Consider the following 27,818-nt stretch of genomic DNA (forward strand, 5'->3'; position numbering starts at 1 on the left):
TGGGTGATTTTACCACACCTCTCTCACCACTGATAGATCTTTTAAACAAAAACTAAACAAACTATAGAATTAAATGATACAATCAATGATTCACACTTAATGGAACTATATAGAGTATTTCATCCATCAACAAGTGAACATATTTTCTTCTCAGCAGCACATGGATCCTTTTCTAAAATATACCACAAAGCAACTCTCTGCAAATACAAAAAAAAGTTACCCTGAATTCTCTCAGATCATAAGGGAATGAAACTAGAAATCAATGATAAAATAAAAAATAGAAGATACTCCAACACCTGGAGACTAAGTAGCATGCTACTGAGGGAAGAATGGATAAAAGAAGAAATCAAGGGTGAAATTAAAAGAAAACTTAGAGATAAATAAGAACACTGATACAACATATCAAAATCTCTGGGACACTATGATGAAGTCAATGCTAAGAGGAAAATTCATTGCATTGAGCTCATCCATTAAAAGAATAAAAAGTCAAAAAGCAAATGACCTAACATTACATCTCAAAACCCCAGAAAATAACAAATCAACATTAAAAGCAGGAGGAGACAGGAAATAATTAAATTAGAGCTGAAATCAATGAAACTGATATAAGAGAAACAATTCAAAAAATTGACAAAACAAAATAATTGGTTCTTCAAAAAGTAAATAAAATTCACAAACCCTTAGCCACACTAAAAAGGAGAGAAAACACAAATTACTAAAATTTGTGATGTAAAAGGAATATCACAACAGATACTACTGATATTACTGAAGTACAGAAGGTAATTAGAAACTATTTTGAAAATTTATACTCAAATAAAATAGAAAACATTAAAGGCATTGTCAAATTTCTAGGGACATATGATCTATCCAAACTGATGTAGGAGAACATACACAATTTAAACAGAGAAATTTCAAGCAAAGAAACAGAAGACACCATCAAAATCCTACCAACCAAGAAAAGTCCAGGACCAGATAAATTCTCAGTTGTGTTCTACAAGACATTTGAAAAAAATTAACACCAATACTCCTCAAGTTATTCCATGAAATAGAAAAGGAGGATCCTTCCAAACTTATTCTATGAGGCTAGTATCACCCTTATACCAAAACCAGACAAAGACACATCAAGGAAAGATAACTTCAGGCTAATATCCCTCAAGAACATAGATGCAAAAATTTTCAATAAATTCTGGCAAATCACATGCAAAAATATATTAAGGGAGTTTCAAGATGGCGGCCTAGAGGGCGGCTGCATTTCACGTTGCTCCAGGACGCAAGATTCAAAAGAGGAGATAGTGAGAGACTTGGGACCAACTCAAAGCCGCCAGGTGAGTCTCTCCCGTTGGGGAGGCGACCTGGATGGGCGGTAGCCCCGGAACGCAGGGAACTTTGTGAAGTGGAGTTGCTCAGCGAGACGCCCCTCCCCCCGCTGGAGCGGTAAACTCGGACAACTGGGATCATCGTAGAGGAGGCGGCTCAGCACAGCGCTTGGTCTCGGAGCAACCACTGGGGCTCCGGGCGGCTGCCTGAGGAGGAGCTGCATGATGAGCTGTTTAGACTCAGAGTAATCGCTTCTGAACACCGGGAGGTTGCCCGGAGGAAGAGGAGGAGCACGGCGGGTCGCTTGGTCTAGGAGTGACTGCATCAGAGCCACAGGCGGTTGCCAGAGGAGGAGCTGCATGGCGAGCTGTTTGAACTCAGAACGACTGCTCCTGGACACCGGTGGCCTGCCTGGAGGAGGAGCGCGGTGGTTCAATTGGTCTCGGAGCCACCGCCCCTGAACACCCGGGGGGCTACCCCGAAGGGGAGGAGGAGGAACAGGGTGGGTCACTTGGGCTTGGAGTGACTGCCTAGGGCTACGGGAGGTTGGCAGGAGGAGGAGATGCGAAGTGAGTTGCTTGTACTCCTAGTGACTGCGTCGGAAACCGGGTTGCTGTCTAGTGGAGGAGGTGTGTGGCGGGTCTCTGGGTATCGGACCTATTGTACGGGGCTCCAGGTGGCGGTTCAGAGGAGGGGCCGCATAGCCAGGCGATTAGGTGCAGAGTAGGATCCCAGGAGCTAGGTGGCTTCTTGCTGGAAGAGCCACACAGAGACACGCCTAGGGGCGGAGTGAAGTTTCCAGGACTGCGGGCAGATTATCTGGGAGAGGCAGCCTAAGGAGACTCGCCTGCGGAGGGTGAGGCTCCCAGGCCCAGGAGGTAGGTCCAGGCCCCTGGGAACGTTGCAGAGGAAGACAGCCCAGTTCAGGCAGTAGTTGTAGATTGAGGGGAACCTCTAGGAGGGGAACTGACCAGCAAGACGTTCCCACCGAGTGAGTCTTCCCTACTGGGAGAGGTTTTCCTGCAGGGACGGTTAAACCAGAGACACAGGCACAAATAGGCCTTGCCTCAGACCACAGACTAGTTCCCCGTTGGATGACCAATGGTCAACAAGTGGAGGCACCTCTGACCACTAGCAGGGAATATACGCCTCCTGAGGGTCACCACCCTAGAGAGGCAGCTTCTTCGTGGAGTTCTGCATTATCAACTTCCTCCAAGACTTCAGGCTACTGAAGGATAAGAGGGGATATACTAGCAATTTTCAGGGACATTATAAGTCAATAGAGGAAATCTGCAATATCTTAATGACCCACTGATTCCTGAAAAATATGAGAAAACAAGGGAAGAAAATGCCACAAACAAATCTAGATGTTACATCAATAGAATCCAATGACAGCATGGCAGAAGAAATGACAGAAAGGGAGTTCAGAATGTACATAATTAAAATGATTAGGGAAGCAAATGATGAGATGAAAGAGCAAATGCAGGCATTGAATGATCACACCAATCGACCGTTAACAGAGCAAATTCAGGAAGCAAAAGATCATTTCAATAAAGAGTTAGAGATATTGAAAAAAAACCAAACAGAAATCCTTCAAATGAAGGAAACAATAAACCAAATTAAGAACTCCATAGAAAGCATAACCAATAGGATAGAACACCTGGAAGACATAACTTCAGATATTGAAGACAAAATATTTAACCTCGAAAACAAAGTTGAACAAACAGAGAAGATGGTAAGAAATCATGAACAGAATCTGCAAGAACTATGGGATATCATGAAAAGGTCAAATTTGAGAATTATTGGGATTGAGGAAGGCTTAGAGAAACAAACCAAAGGAATGAACAATCTATTCAATGAAATAATATCAGAAAATTTCCCAAATCTGAAGAATGAAATGGAAAATCAAGTGCAAGAGGCTTATAGGACTCCAAATACACAAAATTACAACAGACCCACACCAAGGCACATTGTAATGAAAATACCTAACATACAAAATAAAGACAGAATTTTAAAGGCTGTGAGAGAAAAGAACCAAATTACATTCAGGGGGAAACCAATACGGATATCATCAGATTTTTCAATCCAGACCCTAAAAGCTAGAAGGGCCTGGAACAACATTTTTCAAGTTCTGAAAGAAAATGGATGCCAACCAGGAATCTTATACCCAGCAAAGCTTACCTTCAAATTTGACGATGAAATAAAATCTTTCCATGATAAACAAAAGCTAAAAGAATTTCCAAAAAGAAAGCCAGCATTACAGAACATTCTCGGCAAAATATTTCATGAGGAAGAAATAAAAAACAAAGAAGCAAATCAGCAAAGGGAGGAATTATCCTAAAGGAACTGTTAAATAAAGGAGGAACCAAGATGTGTCAAAAAATAAATAAATAAATAAATAAAATTTTAAATATGAACCAAATGACTGGGAATACAAATCATATCTCAATAATAACCCTGAATGTTAACAGCCTGAATTCATCAATCAAAAGACATAGACTGGCAGATTGGATTAAAAAGAAAGATCCAACAATATGTTGCCTGCCAGAGACTCACGTCACAGAAGGAGATACCCATAGACTAAAGGTGAAAGGATGGGGAAAAACATACCATGCACATGGACTCAGCAAAAAAGCTGGAGTATCCATCCTCATTTCAGATAATGTGGACTTCAAGCCAATGTCAGTCAGAAGGGATAAGGAAGGACATTTCATACTGCTTAAGGGAAGCATAAATCAGCAAGATATAACAATCATAAACATCTATGCCCCAAACAGTGGCTCATCCATGTATGTTAAACAAATCCTTCTCAATTTTAGAAACCAAATAGACCATAACACAATAATACTAGGTGATTTTAACACACCTCTCTCACCACTGGACAGATCTTCCAAACAAAAATTGAACAAAGAAACCAGAGATCTCAATAACACAATCAATAATTTAGACTTAACAGACATTTATAGAATATACCATCCAACCAAGAGCGAATACACTTCCTTCTCAGCAGCACATGGATCCTTCTCTAAAATAGACCATATATTATGCCACAAAGCTAATGTTAGCAAATACAAGAAGATAGAGAAACTACCTTGTATTCTATCAGATCATAATGGATTGAAGTTAGAAATAAATGAAAGAGTAAAAAACAGAAACTACTCCAACACCTGGAGATGAAACAATATGCTACTATATGATGAATGGATAACAGAAGATATTAGGAAGGAAATTAAAAAATTCTTAGAGGTAAATGAGAACAAAGAAACCTCATATCAAAATCTCTGGGACACTATGAAAGCAGTACTTAGAGGAAGATATATTTCATGGAGCGCATTTAATAAAAGAAGTAAAACTCAAAAAATAAATGACCTAACACTACAGCTCAAAGCCCTAGAAAAAGAACAACAGACCAACACCAAAAGTAGTAGAAGACAGGAAATAGTCAAACTCAGAGCTGAAATCAACGAAATTGAAACAAAAGAAACAATACAAAAAATTGACAAAATAAATAGTTGGTTCTTTGAAAAAATAAACAAAATTGATAAACCTTTAGCCACACTAACAAAGAGAAGACGAGAGAAAACCCAAATCACTAAAATTCGTAATGAAGAAGGAAATATCACAACAGACACGAGTGAAATACAAAACATAATTAGAAACTATTTTGAAAATCTATACTCCAACAAAATAGAAAATTTTGAAGACATCAACAGGTTTCTAGAGACATATGAATTGCCTAAACTGAACGAGGAGGACATACAAAATTTATTTATTTATTTATTTTTTTATATTTATTTATTTTTTTAAATTGTATACAAATGGGATACATGTTGTTTCTCTATTTGTACATAGAGTCAAGGCATACCATTTGTGTAATCATACGTATACATAGGGCAATGATGTTTATTTTTTTTTCCCTTCCCCCCCACCCCGACATACACAATTTAAATAGACCAATTTTAAGTAATGAAATGGAAGAAGTCATCAAAAGCCTACCAACAAAGAAAAGTCCAGGATCAGATGGGTTCTCAGCCGAGTTCTACAAAACTTTTAAAGAAGAGCTCATTCCAATACTTCTTGAAGTATTCCATAAAATAGAAGAGGAGGGAACCCTCCCAAACTCATTCTATGAAGCCAATATTACCCTGATACCTAAACCAGACAGAGACACATCAAGGAAATAAAATTTCAGACCAATATCCTTAATGAACATCGAGGCAAAAATTCTCAACAAAATTTTAGCAAATCGCATACAAAAACATATTAAAAAGATAGTGCACCATGATCAACTGGGTTTCATCCCAGGGATGCAAGGTTGGTTCAAAATCCAGAAATCAATAAATGTCATTCACCATATCAATAGACTTAAAGTCAAGAATCACATGATTATTTCCATAGATGCAGAAAAAGCATTTGATAAAATACAGCATCCCTTTATGCTCAAAACACTAGAAAACATAGGGATAGTGGGAACATTCCTTAACATTGTAAAGGCCATCTACGCTAAGCCCATGGCTAATATTATTCTAAATGGTGAAAAACTGAAAGCATTCCCTCTAAAAACTGGAGCAAGGCAGGGATGCCCTCTTTCACCACTTCTATTCAACATCATCCTTGAAACTCTAGCCAGAGCAATTAGACAGACCAAAGAAATTAAAGGGATACGAATAGGAAAAGAAGAACTCAAACTATCCCTATTTGCTGATGATATGATTGTATACTTAGAGGAACCAGGAAATTCCACCAGAAAACTTTTAGATCTCATAAGTGAATTCAGTAAAGTAGCAGGATATAAGATCAATGCACATAAATCTAAGGAATTTCTATACATAAGCGATGAATCTTCAGAAAGAGAAATTAGGAAAACTACCCCATTCACAATAGCTTCGAAAAAAATAAAATACTTGGGAATCAATCTCACAAAAGAGGTGAAAGACCTCCACAATGAGAACTACAGAACACTAAAGAAAGAAATTAAAGAAAACCTTAGAAGATGGAAAGATCTCCCATGTTCTTGGATAGTGAGATATATATTGTCAAAATGACCATACTACCAAAAGTGCTATACAGATTTAATGCAATTCCGATTAAAATCCCAATGATGTACCTTACAGAAATTGAGGAAGAAATTATGAAATTCATCTGGAAGAATAAAAAACCCAGAATCGCTAAAGCAATCCTTGGCAGAAAGAGTGAAGCAGGGGGTATCGCAATACCAGATCTTCAACTCTACTACAAAGCAATAGTAACAAAAACGGCATGGTATTGGTACCAAAATAGAAAGGTGGATCAATGGTACAGAATAGAGGACACGGACACAAACCCAAATAAATACAATTTTCTCATACTAGACAAAGGGGACAAAAATATGCAATAGAGAAAAGATAGCCTCTTCAACAAATGGTGCTGGGAGAATTGGAAATCCATATGCAACAGAATGAAACTAAACCCATATCTCTCACCATGCACGAAACTCAACTCAAAATGGATTAAGGACCTCGGAATCAGACCAGAGACCTTGCATCTTATAGAAGAAAAAGTAGGTCCAGAGCTTCAACATGTCGGCTTAGGACCAGACTTCCTCAACAGGACTCCCATAGCACAAGAAATAAAAGCAAGAATTAATAACTGGGATAGATTCAAACTAAAAAGCTTTCTCTCAGCAAAGGAAACTATCAGCAATGGGAAAAAAGAGCCTACAGAGTGGGAGAAAATCTTTGCCAATCATACTTCAGATAGAGCGCTAATCTCCAGAATCTATAAAGAACTCAAAAAACTCTACACCAAGAATGTAAATAATCCAACTGACAAATGGGCTAAGGAAATGAATAGACACTTCACAGAAGAAGATCTACAAGCAATCAACAAACATATGGAAAAATGTTCAACATCTCTAGTAATAAGAGAAATGCAAATCAAAACCACCCTAAGATTCCATCTCACCCCAATTAGAATGGTGATTATCAAGAATACAAGCAACAACAGGTGTTGGCGAGGATGTGGGGAGAAAGGTACACTCATACATTGCTGGTGGGGCTGCAAATTAGTGCAGCCACTCTGGAAAGCAGTATGGAGACTCCTTAGAAAACTTGGAATGGAACCACCATTTGACCCAGCTATCCCACTCCTTGGCCTATACCCAAAGGACTTAAAATCAGCATATTACAGAGATACAGCCACATCAATGTTCATAGCTGCTCAGTTCACAATAGCCAGATTGTGGAACCAACCTAGATGCCCTTCAATTGATGAATGGATAAAAAAGAAACTGTGGTATATATATACAATGGAATATTACTCTGCCATAAAGAATGATAAAATTATGGCATTTGCAGGCAAATGGATGAAACTGGAGAATATCATGCTAAGTGAGATAAGCCAATCTCAAAAAACCAAAGGAAGAATGATATCGCTAATAAGTCAATGAGGACACATAATGTGGGGTGGGAAGAGTTAGTATTAGGTTTAGAGTTAGATTTAGGGAGGGGAGCAAGAATGGAGGAAGGAAGGACTGTATAGAGGGAAAAGAGGAGTGGGAGGGGTGGGGGGAAGGGAAAAAAATAACAGAATGAATCAAACATTACCCTATGTAAATTAATGATTACACAAATGGTATGCTTTTACGCCATGTACAAATAGAGAAATAACATGTATCCCATTTGTGTACGATAATAAAATAAATAAATAAATAATAAAAAAAATATATTTAGAAGATAGTGTAACACAATCAAGTGGGGTTAATCCCTGGAATGAAAGGTTGGTTCAACATACAGAAATCAATAAAAGTAATACATTACATCAATAGACTTAAAGACAAGAACGACGTGATTCTCTCAATAGTGGAAGAGAAAGCATTCGACAAAATACAGTACCTATTCATGTTTAAAACACTAGAAAACTTAGGGATAGTACCTCAACATTGTAAAAGCTATCTATGCTAAACCCATGGTCAATTATCATTCTAAATGGAGAAAAATTGAAAGCATTCCCCCTAAAAATTGGAACATATTGGGGATGCCCTCTTTCACCATTTCTATTCAGCATCCTCATTGAAACCCTAGCCAGAGCAATCAGACAGAACAAAGAAATTAAAGGGATACAAATAGAAAAAGAAGAACTCAAATTATCACTATTTGCTGACAACATGATTCTATATTTAGAAGATCTGAACAATTCCACCAAATAACTTCTAGAAGTAATAAATGAATTCAGCAAAGTAGCATTATATAAAATCAATACCCATAAATTGAATGCATTTCTATACATACATGATGAATCCACTGCAAAAGAAATTAGGAAAACTACTCCATTCACAATAACCTCAACAAAAATAAAATGCTTGGGAATTGATCTAACAAAAGAGGTGAAAGACCTCTACAATGAAAACTACAGAACACTAAGGAAAGAATTTAAAGAAGACCTCAGAAGATAGAAAAATCCCCCATGTTCTTGAATAGGCATAATTAGTATTGTCAAAATGGCCATACTACCAAAAGTGTTATACAGGTTCAATGCAATTCTCATTAAAATCCCAAAGACATTCTTCAGAGAAATAGAAAAAGCAAGCATGAAATTCATTTGGAAAAATAAGAGACCCAGAATCAATCAATCCTTAGCAAGAAGAGTGAACCAGGAGGCATCACACTACTTTGAATCATACTATAAAGCAATAGTAACAAAAATGCATGGTACTGGCACCAAAATAGACATGTAGATAAATGGTACAAAATAGAAGACACAGAGACAAGCTCACATAAATATGGTTATCTCATACTAGACAAAGGTGCCCAAAATATACATTGGAGAAAAGATAAGCTATTCAACAAATGGTGCTGGAAAAACTGGAAACCCATATGTAACAATATAAAATTAACCTCTGTCTCTCAGCCTGCACAAAAATCAATTCAAAGTGGATCAAAAATGTAGGCACTAAAACAGAGACTCTGAGCCTAACAGAAGAAAAAGTAGGCCCAAATCATCATCATGTGGGCTTAGGACCTAACTTCCTTAACAAGACTCCTAAAACACAAGAAGTAAAATTAAGAATCAATAAATGGGATGAATTCAAACTATAAAGCTTCTTCTGAGCAAAGAAAACAATCAACAATTTTAAGAGAGATACTACAGATGGGAAAAAAATCTTTACCACTCACACATGTCAGATAGAGCACTAATCTCCAATATATATAAAAACTCAAAAAAATTAACACCAAGAAAACAAATAACCCAATCAATACATGGGCTAAGGAACTGCACAGACACTGCACAGAAGAAGAAATACAATCACTCAACAAACATATGAAAAAATGTTCATCATCTCTTGCAATTAGAGAAATGCAAATCAAAAGTGCTCTAAGGGTTGGTTATAGCTCAGTTGGTAGGGTATGTGCTGTTCATGCACAAGGCCCTGGGTTCAACCCCCAGCATCACAAAAAAAAAAAAATAGTGCTCTAAGATCCCATCTCACTCAGTCAGAAAGGCAATTATCAAAAATACAAACAATAAGTGTTGGTTAGAATTTGGGAAAAAAGGTACACTCATACATTGCTGGTGGGACTTCAGGTTGGTGAAACCACTTTGAAAAGCAGTATGGAGATTCCTAAGAAAACTTGGAATGGAACTACCATTTGTTCCAGTTATCCCTCCTTGATTTATACCCAAAGGATTTAAAATCAGCATACTATAGTGATGCAGTCACAACAATGTTTATAGCAGCTCAATTCAAGATAGCATAACTATGGAACCAACGTAGATGTCCTTGAACAGATGAATAGATAAATAAAATGTGGTACATATACACCATGGAATGTTACTCAGCCTTAAAGAAGAATGAAATTATGGCATTTGCATGTAAATGAATGGAACTGGAGAAAATCATACTAAGTGATACAAGTCAATCCCAAATAACCAAAGGCCAAATGTTTTCTCTGATAAATGGATGTTGATCCATATTTGGGGGTTAGGAGGAAAGAATGAAGGAACTTTGGGTTGTACAGAGGGGAGTGAGAGGAAGGGTGGAGTGGGTAGGGATGGGAAGACATTATATACATGTATAAAATTTTTTTTTAAAAAATATTTATCACTGTCAAAAAAAGTTAATTGAAAAATAAATAAATAAAAGTTAAAAAAATAAACGTCCATGTAAACATTTTAAACATGGGGAGAGATGTTTGCTTTGTTATTATGGAGTCTTGTGTGTTCTTTATATATCCTGGTTACAGTTCCTTTGTCAGATATTTGTTTTGGAAAAAATCATCTGCCAGTCCAAACCTTGCCTTTTCATTCTCTGTACAGTGTATTTAGCAGAGCATAAATTTTCAATCCTAAAAAAGTATAATTTATCAAAAAAATGGTCTTTATTCTCAACTTAATTACAGACTCTTAAAGGGTGCTGTGTCTTACATTTCTTAGTATATTTGTTGTGAAGCATGATCACTTTTTCATAATGTTACTATATAAATTTGACAATTCTTTGATAGACAGAATTTTAGATAAAATACATTTGAAGAAATCCTCCATGAGCTGGCAGCAGAATGACACAGGAATGTGACTTTCTAAAACATATTTAAAATAATTTACATATGATTGACACAAAATTGTACATTTTTATGGGGCACTCTGATAATTTAAAATTGTACACAGTGTGCAATCATCAAGTCAAAGTAATTAGCATTTCCATCTTTTAAAAATTTATCATTTCTTTGTGTTGTGAAACTTTGAACTCTTCTTAGTGATTATAAGATACATAATGAAATTGTTGTAAACTGTAGATGACATATTGTACTATATAAAATACAGGAACTTTTTCTTCCAATTTAACTGTATTTTGATGCTCCTTATTCAATATCTCTCTGGTCCTCCCTTTTAGCCTCTAGTGACTTGTATTCTACAATTTCTACAAAATCAACTTTTAACTCCCTCATGTGAGCAGGAACATGCAGTATTTGTCTTTCTGTGCCTGGCTTATCTCACTTAATATAATGTTCTTCAGTCACATCCAAGTTGGGGCAAATGACACAATTTCACTCTCTTTGGCTGAACAATATATCAGTGTCTATATACCAAGAAATGTGGTTCTTAATGGGTGCTATGGGTGCTCAATCCTGCTATGTGAGTCAGCTTTCCATCATGAAAAGAGATACTTCAGATAATCAACTTATAAAGAGGAAAGATTTATTTTAAATCACAGTTCTAGAGGTTCCAGTCCATGACCATTTGGCCCTTTTGCTTTGGGCCTGTGGCAAAGCAGCATCTCATGGTGAGAATGTGTGATGGAACAAAAAGCTCACCTCATGGACAGGAAGTGCCAGACAGAGAGCACGGGGCCGGGTCCCACTTCAGAGGGCACACCCAGTGATGTAATCTCTTCCCACTTAGGCCCTGCTGACCAAAGATCCTATATCTTCTCTCAGCTCCACCTGGGGCTCAAACCTTCACTGCATGAACACTGGGGAGACATTTGGGACCCCAACCATAGCACCTGCCTTCTCTACATTGAAATGCTCAAGCATAAGGAGGGAATGTGTGTCTGAGGCTGTCAAATCATATATCTTAGAAAAGAAATTTGAGTCTTTTTTTTCTAGTTGTTTGACTTAAATTATCTACAAATTCCTTCTCAATTTCATTTGGAAATATTTTCTAAGAAGACTAGGGGGAAATTATTTTCTTCTTAGATGAAACTGACCCTGCTTATAGTTCTTCGCTTCACTTGGTCACACAGAGTGGAATTATAAATACAGAAAATGCAGGAGATCATCAGTCACCTTGTCACATCTTTCCTGGTGGCCATGTTTCCTATTTCTCTGCTCTGCACAATCCTGAGGTATCTTTTGCCTTTTCTGACCATACATTTTTCCACACACTCCACTTTACTTTATGAGTCTGGGGTCATCACCTCCCCTTTCCCAGATGCATTCCACCATACTCACGTGGGTTTTAGACCCAGCTCTTTTAGCGGTGGAAAGAATTCATTTCCTTCTCAGTTTCTCCCTAGGAGGAATATCTCAGGGGTAGGGGTTGCTGTTCATTCCAGGAGAGCTTAAGAGAGCAGAAGGAGTTCCTGGACTGCCAAGATTTACTGGAAGAATTTTCATACTATTTCTTAGATTCGGTGCTCTTACATTATTTGTAAATTTTTTCCATTCCTTTGCAATTCTGACCATCTCTTTCTCTAACAAAGACCTAAATAAAAGGGAGGATCTTGGGATGCTAGTGCATTTGTGTTCCTGAGTAAGCATTGTTTTCATTTTTTTCCAAGGACCCGTCCTGGAGAAACCCTACCTTTTTTTCTTAAATTAGGAGTCCCACTTCCAATAACAGTGCTTTACTAAAGGTGATGTTACCTACTGCTATTTCTGCACACCCACCTGCCTTTGCATAGGTTGCAATGAGGAGATCATCAGGTTTTGCTTAGACATTCCAGATTTTGTCCCAGTTATCACTTATCATCTTGGTCATGAGAACTCCATTAATTTCTGTGGTTTCTGATTGTAGGTATTTTTCCTCCAGGTGGAGATATTTCATCTTCTCCAAGGACATCTTAGTATGTGAACTTGACAGATGCTTAAAAGAAAGGTATGCTTTTGTCATTTTTAATACTTAGAACAGTCACTTCCTAATTTTTTTCTTTGGAAAAAGTCAGGAGAGGTGCATGATAGAAGCCTATGAGAATGTTTAATATTTATTTAACTAAGAAAAGTAAAACTGTGGAAGCCTAGAGCACTTAAAATAGCTTGATTTCAGGGTGTAGCAATAATAAAGACACAACTGTATCTCAAACAGAGATAAATACTGGGGAGGAAAACAGATCTGGGAAATTGGCTGCCTTGGGTTGGCTCTTCAGAGTCTAAATGCCTGAGACCTGAGTGACAAGTGGAGATATGAGGAGCCCATGGCAGAGGGGTCAAAAAAGTCATGGGCTCTTGTGAGGTTTGAGCAACACAAAGAAGCAAGAATGGAATCAAAGTTTAGGTTGACTGTCATTGAGGCAGGCTGGGAGAGTGTGAATAAACTGCATTTGACCTGAGAAGCTATAGAACTTGGAGAAGTTATTTAATCTCCTCTTGGGGTTTCTCATTAGACAGTGGCAATTAACAGACAACAGCATGACAAAGTGCATGGCAGAAACCCCACTGGAAGTCTACAATCACAGATTGTACAGCAAACCCCAAAATTCTGACTGAAGAGCAATCAGCCAGCTAAGCCTGTGACCTCTATTTGTTTAGAGGAGTAACCCTGACTTGCATGGGATGTGATGTTTGTTTCTGTAATAGACAACTTTGTTTCAGTCTCATATAGTCTCAAAATTAAATTTATTATAGAAATGTAATAAAGCAAATCAAACTATAGCATTACTATTTTTGTTGTAAGTTTCAGAATCTTCTTGTCATGTTTAATAACAGTATGTTGGAATGTCTAACAGATGAAATTTGAAGTTAAAAGTTAGCATGCTATTGAAGAATTTAATATTTAGGAATTTGGGGTTGAAAGTTCATTCAATTTGCCAGATTTGTAAATGTTAAAGAGAACTGGAGTTCGCATCTTCATAAGCTTGTTTATTAGATTTATGAGATTCAGTGAAGTAGTTAAGTTTTTTTGGTTATTGTTAAAGTAACTTTTAAAAAGAGCATTATATTAAGTGTAATTTAAAATATTGAGGAGGATTTTATTAAATAGATTTAAAAAGGACTTAAGGGGTAAATCTTTATCCAAATTCTCCTGAATATTCTTATGCCTAGTTAAATGGGGTTTTGGGATGGAAGAAGGTTACTGGGTGTGATGTTAGGTGTTTCATTCATTTCCTATTTCTGAGTTTTGCTTTTCTTGTCTACACCATGAGGGTCAGGCTACTACTCTGATTTCTCTATGACTTAGTTTTTGCATATATAATAAAGCATTTTCCTCAGTTACGTCAACTCAGTTTGTGAGATGTTCACTCTCTGAGGCCTCTTCTCCCAATCACAGCATTTAAAGCAGTCAACCTGCATGAGCAACTGTGAGCAATAGAGCTTGGCTTTGTGACCTGCCACCTTTTGCTGTTCTCTTGTTGTCATGGCACTCCACATCCATCCTTCACCTCAGTCCTCCTCTGTCTCCTGATCCAAGTTTACCAGCTCTGTATTCCATTCCTTAAGGTTAGTCATTTCTAGGCAGCTGCACCTGCTTGGGAGACAATGAATACCCCTAGTTCCTTTGGGAGAGCCGGATAATGTATCCCAGGCAGATTGATTCTGTCTTGCCTTTGACCTGAGCATGTTCACTTTTACCTGTCTTCTACTTGGGGCTTCCATGTACATTTAAAAGAAAGGGTTCTGGCACCTGCCTATAATCCCAGCAGCTGGGGAGGCTGAGGCAGGAGGAGAGTGAGTTTGAAGCCAGCCTCAGTAAAAGTGAGACATTGAGCAACTCAGTGAGACCCTGTCTCTAAATAAAATACAAAATAGGGCTGGGAATGTGGCTCAGTCGAGTGCCCCTGAGTTTAATCCCTGGTAACCCTCCCAAAAGAGGGCTCTGGAATGGATAAAAAACAGTTTTGACAACTACCTGTATTAATGTGGGTTTGTCTCTGTGTGTTCTATTCTGTACCATTGGTTTGCCTGTCTATTTTGGTGCCAACACCATGCCAGTTTTTGTTACTATAGTTATGTATAGTATAGTATATTTTAAGGTCTGGTATTGTGATACCTCCTGCTTCACTCTTTCTGCTCAAGATTGTTTTGGCTATTCAAGTTCTCTTATTCTTCCAGATGAATTTCATGATTGTTTTCTCAATGTCTATGAGGAATGTCATTGGGATTTTAATTAGAATTGCATCGAATCTGTATAGCGCCTTTGGTAGAATGGCCATATCGACAATATTAATTCTGCCTATCAAAGCAATATGGAGATTCCTCAGAAAACTTGGAATGCACCCATCTGTTGACCCAGTTATCCCACTCCTCAGTTTATACCCAAAGGACTTAAAATTAGCATATGACAGTAATGCAGCTACATCAATGTTTATAGCAGCTCAATTCACAATAGCTAGATTGTGGAACCAACCCAGATGCCCTTCAACAAATGAATGGATAAAGAAACTGTGGTATATTATGCAATGGAATCATATTCATCCATAAAGAAGAATAATATTATGGCATTTGCAGATAAATGGATGGAATTGGAGAATATCTGACTAAGTGAAATAAGCCAGTCCCAAAAAAACAAAGGACAAATGATCTCACTGATAAGCGGATGAAGTTACATAATGGGGGTGGAGGCATGGGGGATAAGAGAATAATGGAGGAACTTTACGTAGAGGAAAGTGAGAGCAAGGAGGGGCAGGGGTATGAAAGATGGTGGAATGAGACAGACATCATTATCCTATGTACATGTATGATTACACAAATGGTATGAATCTACATGTTGCACAACCAAAGAAATGAAAAGTTGTACCCCGTTTGTGTACAATGAATCAAAATGCAGTCTGTAAACATAAAAAAGTTATAAAAATATTAATGCCACCTTAACAATGTATACATGTTTTATAAGAATGTATACTACATACGTTTTACCAATGAATGCACTTAGAAACTAAATAAATGATAATCTAAAAATAAAAACAAATAAATAAATGAATAAAAATAATGGAACTAAGCAGAGCCCTTGTGTCCATAAATGTCATTCTAGGACCACTATAACTTCTTTGATCCAGGGCTGAACTTCCAATGCTACACTGTAGGGTGGGGAACTTCAGGGGAATGCTATTGCCAGGGACTGTCATGGAATCCTTGTGTCATGGCACCTCAGTGAGACATACTTCACCCTGGATTTCTGTACAGGAAGCAGCACTTTCAATGATTTCTGCAATCCCAGAACACTGAGAAGAGTGGAGTGTTGAACACAATAATAGCTTCCAAAGGTGTTCAAATCATTACTCTGGGACCTGTGAATATGTCACCTCATGTAGAAAGAAGAGCTTTGCAAATGTAATTAAACTCAGGATCTTGAAATGAGAAGTTGATCCTGGGCACAAGCCTTTTATAAGTATCCAGGAAGGCAGAGTCAGAAAAGGAGATGTGAGGACAGATTCAGAGTTTAGATAAACAGAGATAAAGAACAGAGACAAAAGGAAGGCTTGTGTGTGTTGGGGAAGATTTGCAAATGCTGTGGCACTGTCTTTGGAGATGAAGGAAGGGGCCTCAAGCCAAGGAATGCAGATCCTGGGTAACAGGAATACTTGACATTTTGGGCCTGCTTTAGACAATCACAGATCAAGAGCATGACATGCCAAGAGTTCTACTAATGATGGTTAACCTGAATTTAATCCTAAGGAAATAATTGGATACACATGGAGAATGGGACATCCTGTGAGACAACCAGCCTGGAGTTTTCAAAAGAATCAATATCATGTAGCAACATGCAGCAAAAGGAGAAAAAATGACTTGGGCAGAGGAGACAGTCCTAAGTTAGAAAAGACTAAAGAGATGTACACAAATGTAATGCAAGAAATGTCCTGGATTCTAAAATAGAAGAAAAAGTTTTAGAAGACTTTGGAAAATCTGACCTCAACTGTATGTTTAGTGTTAGGATGAAGGAAGAGAACGACCTTATTTTTAGGGATATCAGCTGAATTGCAGAGGGCTGCAGTATCACAGTGCCCTCACCATGCCTTTAGGTGGTTCAGTAAAATAGTGTACAACTATGTTTGCTTACTTGTGCAAATAAACACATAAGCACATAACTATGGGAAGGAGGCACAGAAGGGGAAAACGTGAAGAAAGTACCTAGGAGTGAATCTGGGAGAGGGTTCACAAGTATTGTTTGTACTCCCCCCACCAACTTTTTATAAAGAAGAGGTAAGAGTAAAACAAAGTCCCATTTATTGTCAGACTACTATATTAGGTGAGCTGCCTATGCACGGAACAGGCAGCTTATGATTCAAATTTTCAGGGAGGATTTTCTTCCTTCCTTCCAAAATGCACACCAAGGCAGTGGGAAACTATCTGCCACCTCTCTTCCCAGGGTGGGTTTCACTGGATTTGGTCCCTTAGCAAGCTCTGCAAGTTCTGGGCCCCTGGGCTTTGTTTCCTGACCCCCAGTCCTTCTGGTTGTCTGAATGAGAACCTCCCATTACCTGGGAACTTTCACTTCCTTGTCATTTGTCTGGGTTTTCCTTACAGTTTTGCCAGCTCACAATGCTTTAAAGAAGATATATTTTTAGAAAAGTATCTTACCTAATTTTTTAAAAAGATATTTCTACAGCTATATCTACTTTTCCATACACTTACTTCTCTTTTGGGTCATCTACATGTTACAATATTAATGACTGTATATCTGTGCTACATTACCAGACGTTTTAGAAGGGCTTTTACTTTTCCCCTATTGTGGGGAGGGACCAGTTTTCTCATATTAGGCTGTTCATCATACTCCTTTCATTGCAAGGGTCCAAGCTCCTCACCTTCAGGAGCATTAAACACCCACCTCACCCTGTGGGGCAGTCTGTCCAACCATATGGTGCCTGGATGTTGGAGTCCTTCTTCTGGGCACTTTGAAATTTCCTTTTCTTCCTCTATACTCAACTCCATATTCCAAAGAATGTTTTTTTTTATGTATCTAGAATTTCTTGGTATTTGTCTTGGGAGAATTTTTCAATTAGTCTTGCCCATTGTTTAAATCAGCACTGGAAGTTCCTTAATCTGTTATTTTTGGCTTAAGGAAAAAAAATAACAAGTAAACAAACCTTTAATCACTTAAACCTTTAACTGGCAGAAAGGATCTCCCTGCATAAATGGTTTAAAGTTCTTAGAATGAACAAAAATATAAAGAAGGTGTACCTAAAAATAAATTCTTAAATTAAATGTGCAACTAAGCACATTAAGTTTAGTTAAAATAATTTCAATGACATAGGAAAACAGTGATACTTAGCAAACTTGAACACAAAAATTTGTAAACAAACTAGTTTCTGCTTTTCAATTCCAGGAACCACATCTGTGCAACTTGGTCCTTCTGTGGCTGGTCTTATGGCAGCACAGAGCAGGCACCTGATTTCTGTTATTGTTAAGTGACTTTGAGCTTATCCACAGATCAGATGGGAAGGCATCTTCTTCTTCCTGAGTTACAGCTTGCTTCCTGCCCGGCCTAATGAGCTACATGCAATCATCACTGCAGACACAGTCCTGGCTTGCAGATTTCCTTATGGGAAGATGGAATTGGCACATGGCAAGCTCCCTGTTCTCTGGGAAGGAGAGGGTTTCATCCTGGGCTACCTGGGTGTTTCAAGACCCCAGAATTCAACCTCTATCACACCTGAGACAGTAGAGGTCTGAGTGAGACAGGAGTCTCTTAGGGAACAAGAGTGCTTTCTGCAGAAGGCCGGTCACCCGCCTGGGGGATGTGAATGTGCCCTAATGGGTCAGGGATGTACTTGTTTCACATTCCATATACTTACTGTGTCCTTATGGACTTTTTCTGTGCTCTAAAGCAGGGTGATGGGCACAAAAGCCAACACAGCTGCTGTGGCCCCTGTAGAATGATCCCAAGGAGATCCCTGGGGCCTGGTCTCTTCATACACATTATAATTTCACCTGAGGGGTGGGTCCCAGCTAAGAGGTTCTCATTCCAGTGGGTCTAGAGAGTGCCAGGAGGTCATAGGACAGTCCACTCACTTGATCCTGCCAGGTGACAAAGTACTGTCTCTACAAACCAATTTCATGCCTAAGTTTCTGTAGGGGCTATCATATCATATCAATCTGTTACTGGGGTGAAGGGTGAATGTTTCAGGGACCTCTGAGCCTTGTTTACCTGAGATCCTGATAGTTCCAAAAGAGCCTCCTTCTGCCTCTCCTGTGGCCTTGGCATGGCATGATGACTGGGGTCAAGACTTCAGGTGCTTGGGTCTCACCTCCAGCATGGCCCTCCTGTCCACCTGGGCAAGAGCTTTGTGAGATCTATAAAGTCAGACTGCTAGATTCAAGTGATCTGTGGTTGTGTGGCCCAAGCTGCTTCTGAGAATGTAGGTAAAGAGGAAGGAATCCTCTCTCTAGCTAGAGGAAAGGAAGAAAGGGCTTTGATAGACCCTCGATCATCAGCCCTGGTCCTCAGACTCTGCGATCTGCTTGCCTGGGCATCTTAATCTGTTGTCTGACTATGCTTCTGTTCTCTACAATAGGATCTTTATGAACAGGCAGTTCAAGCTGGCTAGAGAAACCTGATGGGGACTTGCCCTTATCGTGTGGGCTCCACTGAAGAGATCCTGGCCTAATCTTAGAGCAGACACATTTAAATTGGGAGGCCAGCTTCCTCCATGAGGGTAGGCTGGGGTGTCTCCCTCCTAGAGGAAGGGCAAGGACCTGGCAGTGATTTGCTCAGAAGACCCTTAAATTAACCCTTGATGAAAGACTTGGCTGTGAACCTAATTAGTTCACCACAGAACAATGGAAAGAGGCCTTGGAAAATTTTGCAGAAGAGTCAGAAAAATATTTTTCCCTCCTTTATGTCTAAAAAAAAAGTTTTTCTCCTCTATTCTGAAAAGTAAACAATTCTTTCCTTTCTTTCTGACCTTGCTATCTGTTCTTCCAGAGGAAAGCTGTTCTGGTCATTCACTCTAAGGATGTTCAGCCAGTACTCACAAGATTCCAGGTGGTGGTTCTCAAGACCTTGACTTTTGCTTTCTGCTTATTGACTCTTGTCCCTGTTGTCTTTAAGCTCTTCTTCCACAGTAGCTTATGAGTTCCGAAGCTCCAATGAGCCACCTGCAGAGGAGGGCCTGCTGAGCAGGTCTTGCATTAATCCTGTCCCTTCCTTCCCTAGATATAGGACCTGCTTAAGGTAAGCCAGGGATCAGGCTACACAAGCAACTGCAGTACTGAACAATGGAAGGAGGAGATGAAGGAAGGAACAAATGGAAGCCCTGGTTGTGTAATGGGTAGACTGAGTCAAGGCTTTAACTTTATTATTTTCAAGTGTTAAGACATTGATTTCAATATATTATTAAACATTCCATATTTCCACATTTATTTAAAATTCTTTTATCATAAGCAAAATGTCAATGTGAATCTGGAATTCTCTGTTTGGTTCCAGAGATCTATTTCTTCTCCATGGTGGAACTTAGTATTTTGTGAATTACCATAACGGTCCGTAGATCTAGTTCTTCCTAATCACTGTTTTTTTCAGCATTTCTTCAGTTATTCTTATATATGTATTAATAAAATATTGCTTTGTCAAATTCTTTAAAAAAATTAGAAAGGAAACTTCTACTCAAAAAAGAAGAAGAAAAAATGGAGCAATGTAAAAAGAAATCTTAGTGATATTGAAACTGTGTAATTGGAATTGCATTAAACTTTTAGTTAATTAAAGGAGAATTAACTAACCAATAGGAATATTGAGTCTTTTTTCAAAAGGCCATAATATTTTTAAACAAATCATTGAAATATTTTTTAAAGTCTAGAGATCTGTAATAAAAGATATAATAGTGATAGTACATACAGAAATTTATTGCATTAAATTATACAAAATAAAAGTTAATAGTTTAACAAATCTTCTGTCTCATGGTAGAATTTAATATATCTTTCCCTGAATTCAGGATACCACATAGATCAAAAGAGCAGGGAGTAAACTCAACTCAAATATTTCAATGCAGATTGGTAAAGTAATTGTGAGAAGGGGTGCATTTGGGAGACCAACTGCAAACGGCAGAGTCTACACATAACTTCAAGGTATTCAAATTAAAGAAATATATTTTTAAGAATTAAAAATAGCTGTATGGGCTGGGAATGTAGCTCAGTGGTAGCATGATTGCCTAGCAAGTTTGAGACCCTGGGTTTGACCTGGAAACTGCAAAAAAAAAAAAAAAATGCAAAACAAAAAGCACTTATACATAGTGTAAATAGCATACTTAACACTAGTGTAAATAGAGTAAGTTCTAATTGTATGTTTAAAAAATTAGGATATATTCCTAAAGGAATAAGGAAGAAATGGTAAGCTTTTGAAATGTTATTACCCAAAATCCCCACCAATAATATATTGGTTGCTCCCATTGCACATCTCCATGTCCATACACAATCTCAAACATAAATGTTCTACAACTACATTCATAAATTCAAATATGACATATCTAAACATATTTATGTTTGCACATGGATATAGCATTGTGTTTATAAAAATGGTATTACATCATAGAGAATTTTCATACAGGCATCCTTTCAAAACACAGTTTGGTATGTGAATGCTTGTTTTCTTCCTCTCTCCTTATATTATATTCCACACTCCTTTAATTAGCTAAAAAATATGATATACATTCTTCTGTCATACTTAAACACTTTTATGTAATGTACATATTTAAGTTTATTTTTTTCATTATTAATATATATTTTATTGGTGCTTTTTGGAACAGCATGAAACATACACTAAAATGGAAATTCAGAGATCACAACAGCAATGACACTGTGGGGTAAAGGGTCTTTACTATGTTGGTCATCCCAAGAACATGAATTGTTTTGACTTCCAGTCCCTCAAAGAATCTGAAAAAACAAAACAAAACAAAACAGTCTTCTCCTTAATGAACCTGACTTTCAAACACCCCACACATACTTTCACAAGAATTTTAACGTAAATTTGTAAAAAATAAGAGTGTTCACAAAGCGCTGGTTACTGTTGAGAGCTGTTACTGACAGTTGGCTCCCAGGGTCACCCCGGACTCTGGCCTATCCAGTCACACAACTGTCTTACTCCAATACCTTGTCCATGTAAGTGTATTGTTTAGGTTGTGAAACTGAAATCACACTTTGCACTACTCTGCATTTTGCACCTCTGTGAATCCTGCAAATCCAGCTGCTAAATAACTCAAGTTCGTTTATTTTAATGACTGAATAATACTCTCTGAGGTGATTATGTGGGGAAATAAAACTTCTGGTTTATCAGTTCTCCTGTAAAAGTCCTGGTCTCCTGAGTCTTTACATCAATAATAATTAGGTCTATAGTCATTTGTCTAGCTCATTGCTTGGATTCAAAATGTTAATACAGTTTCTCTTTAGCTAAAATGTTATGGCCTAGATTAGGATAAGACCTAGGGTACCTGGGAGAGTGGAGCTGCAATCTTCCTAGGTCTTTTTGATCTTCTCAGGTCTTTGTATTTTAAGAATGAATTTGCCTTGGAACTTGGAGACATTTCTCAATCAAGGTGCACACTGCTCCTTTAGAGATTTTATTCCATACCAAAAGTTGGATTATAAAGGAGACCCTTTCAAGAGTGTTATCTCCTTCCACTTTATAAGCAGGGAAAGCTTTTCCCTCATTCCTGGCCTATGTAGCACCCTGTTGCTCAGGTGGGAAATTTTTCCACCTTGGTTTCATTATGTCACTCTAGGGACTGGTCTGAGATCTGGGGTGAGGGAGTCCGACACTTAAGGAAAAGGTAGCAAATTCATTTATGGTGAGGTAATTAGAGAAATACAGCAGCCAGGGTATAGTTGTGTGGTAGAGTGCTTTGCCTTGCTTGTACAAGGCCCAGGTTTGAGCCCCAGCACAAAGAAAGAGAAAGAGGAAGAAAGAAATAGACAAGAAGCAAGAAACAAAAGCCAGTTTTCTGAGCCAGAATACTTTGTGTGGGCAATGAAGATAATTATGAAAAATCATACAAATCCCTACAGAATGTCTTATTTATTGTTTCTCTTTTCAGAGGCTTCTACAGTATCTACAGATTATATTCATTATCCTACAAAGCATGTCCTATGTCCATATATGCATTTGTTCTAGGAGCATTTCCCAATAGAAGGTAGGAAGTCTATGGACTCAGAGTACTTACATTCCTTTTTTTAAAGTAGATATTATCTGTTCTTCCAAAGGTCCATAAATTTAGACTTTTCCAAGCATAGTAACAATATTCTCCCCAACATACCACTCCAGGCTAACAGTGGGTGTTATTATTCTTCTCATTTAAAAAACTTTAGCCACTTTGATGGGTTTGAAGTTATTGCTCATTATTACCTTAAATTGTACTTCCCTGATAGCCAGAGATTAAATTAAGAATCTTTTTATAAGGTTTTTGTGCCTGGACTTTAATTTTGTGAGTTGCCTATTCATATTTCTTTCCTATTTTTCTATTGGGATATTTACATTTTTTTCTTAATTGGTAAGTTATTTGCATGTTATAGACAATGATTTATCTACCTGCAAATATTATTCTCTAAATACTATTTGTCTCTTGATTTTGTGGTAGTTTTGCCCTCTGAAATCATTAAAAGGATTTAAAATATATTTAAATGACCTCTTTTCCTTTATAAATGTTTCTTTCCTTCTTGATTAAAAATAATCTAGAACATAGGTTGTATATTCAATGTCCTGATTTATTTCCAAATGTTTATATATTTTTATACATTTAATCCAGATGGAATTCATTTTTGCATACAGAGTGAGAGAGCATCCCCCTTTAATTTTCTTCCAGCTAGACGGTCAATTTTTCTAGCATAAGTTATTAAATAATTAAATTTTCAATGATTATACTTAGTACCAATTTTAGAATGTATCAAATTTTTCTATATTGTGAAAATTTTCCCTATTCATAATTCTCTTATTTCTATGCCAATATTACAAATACTCTTTCTAATTTAATATTTGGAATGACAATGACTGTTTCCTTGACAATTCATTTATTGGATACTCTCAGTCTTTTAACCTTTCATATAAAATTGAGAATAATTTTAATATATTCAGGTATGGAATTGGCTTTACATTAAATTTATGTGTGAATTTTGAAAGACTTAACATCTTTATATTGTTTACCAATTCTCAAGAACATACTATATTATGTTTCATGTCTTCTTTTGATCCATTTTATTAATAATTAATACAGGTTATCTTTGTCATATTTATTTCTAAGTTTTTTAAAATTCTTTTCAGTACTACTGTGAATGCAATGCCTTATTATATTTTCATTTGTAGTTAATGAGTGCACACAAGATAAATGCAAAATATCAACATCTTTTCTGTATAGATGAAATGACTTATAAATGCCAGTAGTAATTATGAAGACTGAGGGGTGAATTGGCTGTTGTTAAATGCTATTAAAAGGCTAAAGGAACAGAATAAAGTCTTACATTTGTCAGTCATAAATTCAGTGAGTACTATGGAGTAAGAAGGTTTCCTCTGAAACACTAAAATGACTGTCATCTCCCTCTTTTGGAGGAAACACTAAAGGGAAGCAAGTCCAAGTTTCAATGGTAAGGGTGAAAGAACTGCAAAGGAGATGGAAAGTGCAGCCTTGACAAATATCTTTGCCAAAGTCAGAGCCTGAGTGTGGAAAAACTGAGTCTCTTGAGACTTGGGGCATCCTATGAACCTTGAGCTCCTATTTTCCCTTAAAACTCTCGACCTGTGAAGTTGACCTCATCATTCATCATGGCTCAACTTGAAAATACCACTCCCGTTTTATAGGAAAAGGGTCTTACAGCAGGGTTTTCAACCTTATCACTAATGATATTTTGAGCTGAATTAGTATTTGTTACTTTTAATCCTATGCATTGAAGGACCTTTATCAGTATGCATGGCTCCTACCTACTAGATACCAAGAGCATTAGCCTAGTTTGGCAATCAAAAATGTTTCCAGATATGTTTCTTGGCACAGGAAGAATGGGGTAGAAAAATCACTCCCAACTGAAAATCACTGTTCTAAAGGAAGAGTAAAATGCTTTCATTCACTGGAAAAGAAAAGAAAAATGCTGTGTTGAGCAACTGTAAAGCCCCAACAGGAAATCACAATATGGTCTCCCAAGGTGCTATAAAGAGCAAGACTACTCCATTTATAACATAATACTGCGGACCATTTGAAAGTCAGTCCCTGGTACAGTATTCAGTCACAGTAGAAATTAAAAACCAGACTATGAGATGTCAAATGATTATTCATGATCTTGGTATTGCCAGACCAAATCATAAGTTTGCTTAAGCAGCAACTTATCAGAGTTTGGAAAGAGCATTTGTGATGAGAATCTCAGCAGATTCATAAATTCTGGACTTCATAAGTGATTTTCCCACACTACTCCCTCCAACACTTTTTAAATTTGCATCAACGTCTCTCCTTAGTGCTTTGTGAGGAGTCCCCTGTTATGACCAGTTAACAGATGAGGAAAACCTTGGTATCAGAATGGATTTGCATCCTTTGCATTCCATCTCTTCATGAGGTCCAATTAAGACTTTTCAGATTCTTGCAGTGGCACTGAAGATAGTAAAGAGGATGAATCCTGTCACTGGGCTGAACTTTGGGTGGTCTGGGTGGTCATCGTTTCTGTGTCCGGGGAAAGATTATCTCTGGTATGGACCTAGTTGAACTCCTGGGCAGGAGACACTAGGCCAGCTGGTTGACCACTCTCCTGAAAGGAGCAAATATAATATATTGGAATCATGGAGATCTGTGACAAAGTAATGTGGATGACTCTAGGGAGTGAAAATAACTGTGTCGACCTTTGTGTCACAAAAATGCCTACCAAAATGAAACCGTGCCAGGAAGCACAGAACAGTCAAGTAGATAAAATGACAGTGTGAAGAAGACCATCTTTTTGCTCAGCCTCCACAGTGTGTACGTTGACTCAATAGCTTGGTTCCTTTTCCCAGGTTTATATCAGTATGTGTGTGTATGCATGCAAGGATGGGCATATAGCAATTCCTTCTTAGTTCCAATAGTTGTGTTGGCTTTTCCTAGGTTATCTAGTTGCTGAATAGCTGATTTGTCATCAGCAAACATGATATTGACCCTCTGACCATGGTTCTATCTTTTGAGGGAAACATGGTGCCACATGATTACTGGTAGATTACATTGCCAGTCCATTTGTAGGGGGTAGTGCTTACCTGGCTGCAGTGCTTTGACCAGCATGACTTTCTGGGCTCCCATGCAGTTATCACCACTGTGTACTCCCTCTTTGTTTTTCTGAATCACTTTCCCACTTCTCTGCTGGGGCAAGTCCTCTCAGAAAAATTACTTTTACTAAAATTCTTTTCTTAGAACCTGCTTCAGCAAGCCAAAATTAAGACAGTTAAGAAAAAACATAAAAAAATAAATTAAACTATTGGAACCGATGAAGAAATTGGTATACACACATACATGTATGTATACATACATATATATTACATACACAATGTAAGTACCCAATACACACATTATATACACATAATCAATTAACTTTCCTCAATGCTACCGCTGAAGAATAAGTAGGAAAATAAATAAGACAACAAAAGATTCCTTTCATGATTGCAACACATAATTAAAAATAAAATTAACAAAATATGTTTATATCAATATGAATATTTATTAAAGAAAGAAAACTTTTTCTAATAGTGTAAATATGCATAATAAAATTATATATTTTGGGAAGTAAATATTTAATGTAAATATATAAAAATATACCCCTCCCACACAGCCAGCTTCTCCAGCTTCTCGGAGCAGGCTCCCCAGTGAGAGCCTTTCTGAACAGAACCAGCTCCAAGTCCCGGAGCCAATGCGGCGAGCTCCGGCCCACAAGTGGCTTCAGGGACCAGGACAGGGCAGCCAGGGACTTCCCCAAGCAGCCCGGTCCCCTCCGGTGGGAAGCACCTTTCAAGGTGAGCTTCTCAGAGCAGACCACCCAGTAAGAGCCTTTCTACACAGAGCCAACCACAAGTCCCCGAGCCAACAGAAAGCTCCGACCCACAAACTGCATCTGGGATCAGGGCAGGGCAGCCAGAGACTTCTCCAGGCGGCCCTGCCCACTCCAGCTGCAGGTTCTTTCCATGGGGTGATCCAAGATGGCGGACTAGAGGGTGACTGCATCTCCAGTCACTCCAGAACCCAGGATTCAAGAAGGGGAGGTATTGAGAGACTTGGACTAAAATAGAGCCACGGGTGAGTCTCCCCCACCGGGTAAAACTCAGCCTGGGCGGCAGGCCCGGATAGAGGTGGCTTATCAAAGTAGGGTAGGGCAGCAAATGCAGGAATTAAATGATCGCACCAATCAACAGTTAAAAGACCAAATACGGGAAGCAAGAGATCATTTCAATAAAGAGTTAGAGATACTGAAAAAAACACAAACAGAAATCCTTGAAATGAAGTAAACAATAAACCAAGTTAAAAACTCCATAGAAAGCATAACCAATAGGATAGAACACCTGGAAGACAGAATCTCAGACATTGAAGACAAAATATTTAATCTTGAAAACAAAGTTGAACAAACAGAGAAGATGGTAAGAAATCATGAACAGAATCTACAAGAATTATGGGATATCATGAAAAGGCCAAATTTAAGAATTATTGGGATTGAGGAAAGCTTAGAGAAACAAACCAAAGGAAGGAACAATCTATTCAATGAAATAATCAGAAAATTTCCCAAATCTGAAGAACAAAATGGAAAACCAAGTACGAGAGGCTTATAGGACTCCAAATATATAAAATTACAACAGACCCACACCAAGGCACATTATTTTGAAAATACCTAACATACAAAATAAAGACAGAATTTTAAAGGCCGCGAGAGAAAAGAATCAAATTACATTCAGGGGGAAACCAA

The 27,818-nt window shown here is 37.8% G+C and overlaps 1 pseudogene; it reads right to left on the bottom strand.

Annotated features, from left to right (window-relative positions):
- The window catches only part of LOC124962866 (sulfotransferase 1C2-like), a 53,090-nt pseudogene extending 26,920 nt beyond the window's left edge, over nt 1-26,170 (bottom strand).
- Nucleotides 26,171-27,818: the final 1,648 nt, after the last annotated feature.

Source organism: Sciurus carolinensis, chromosome 13 (assembly GCF_902686445.1).
Source record: "Sciurus carolinensis chromosome 13, mSciCar1.2, whole genome shotgun sequence".
Classification (NCBI taxonomy): Eukaryota; Metazoa; Chordata; class Mammalia; order Rodentia; family Sciuridae; genus Sciurus; species Sciurus carolinensis.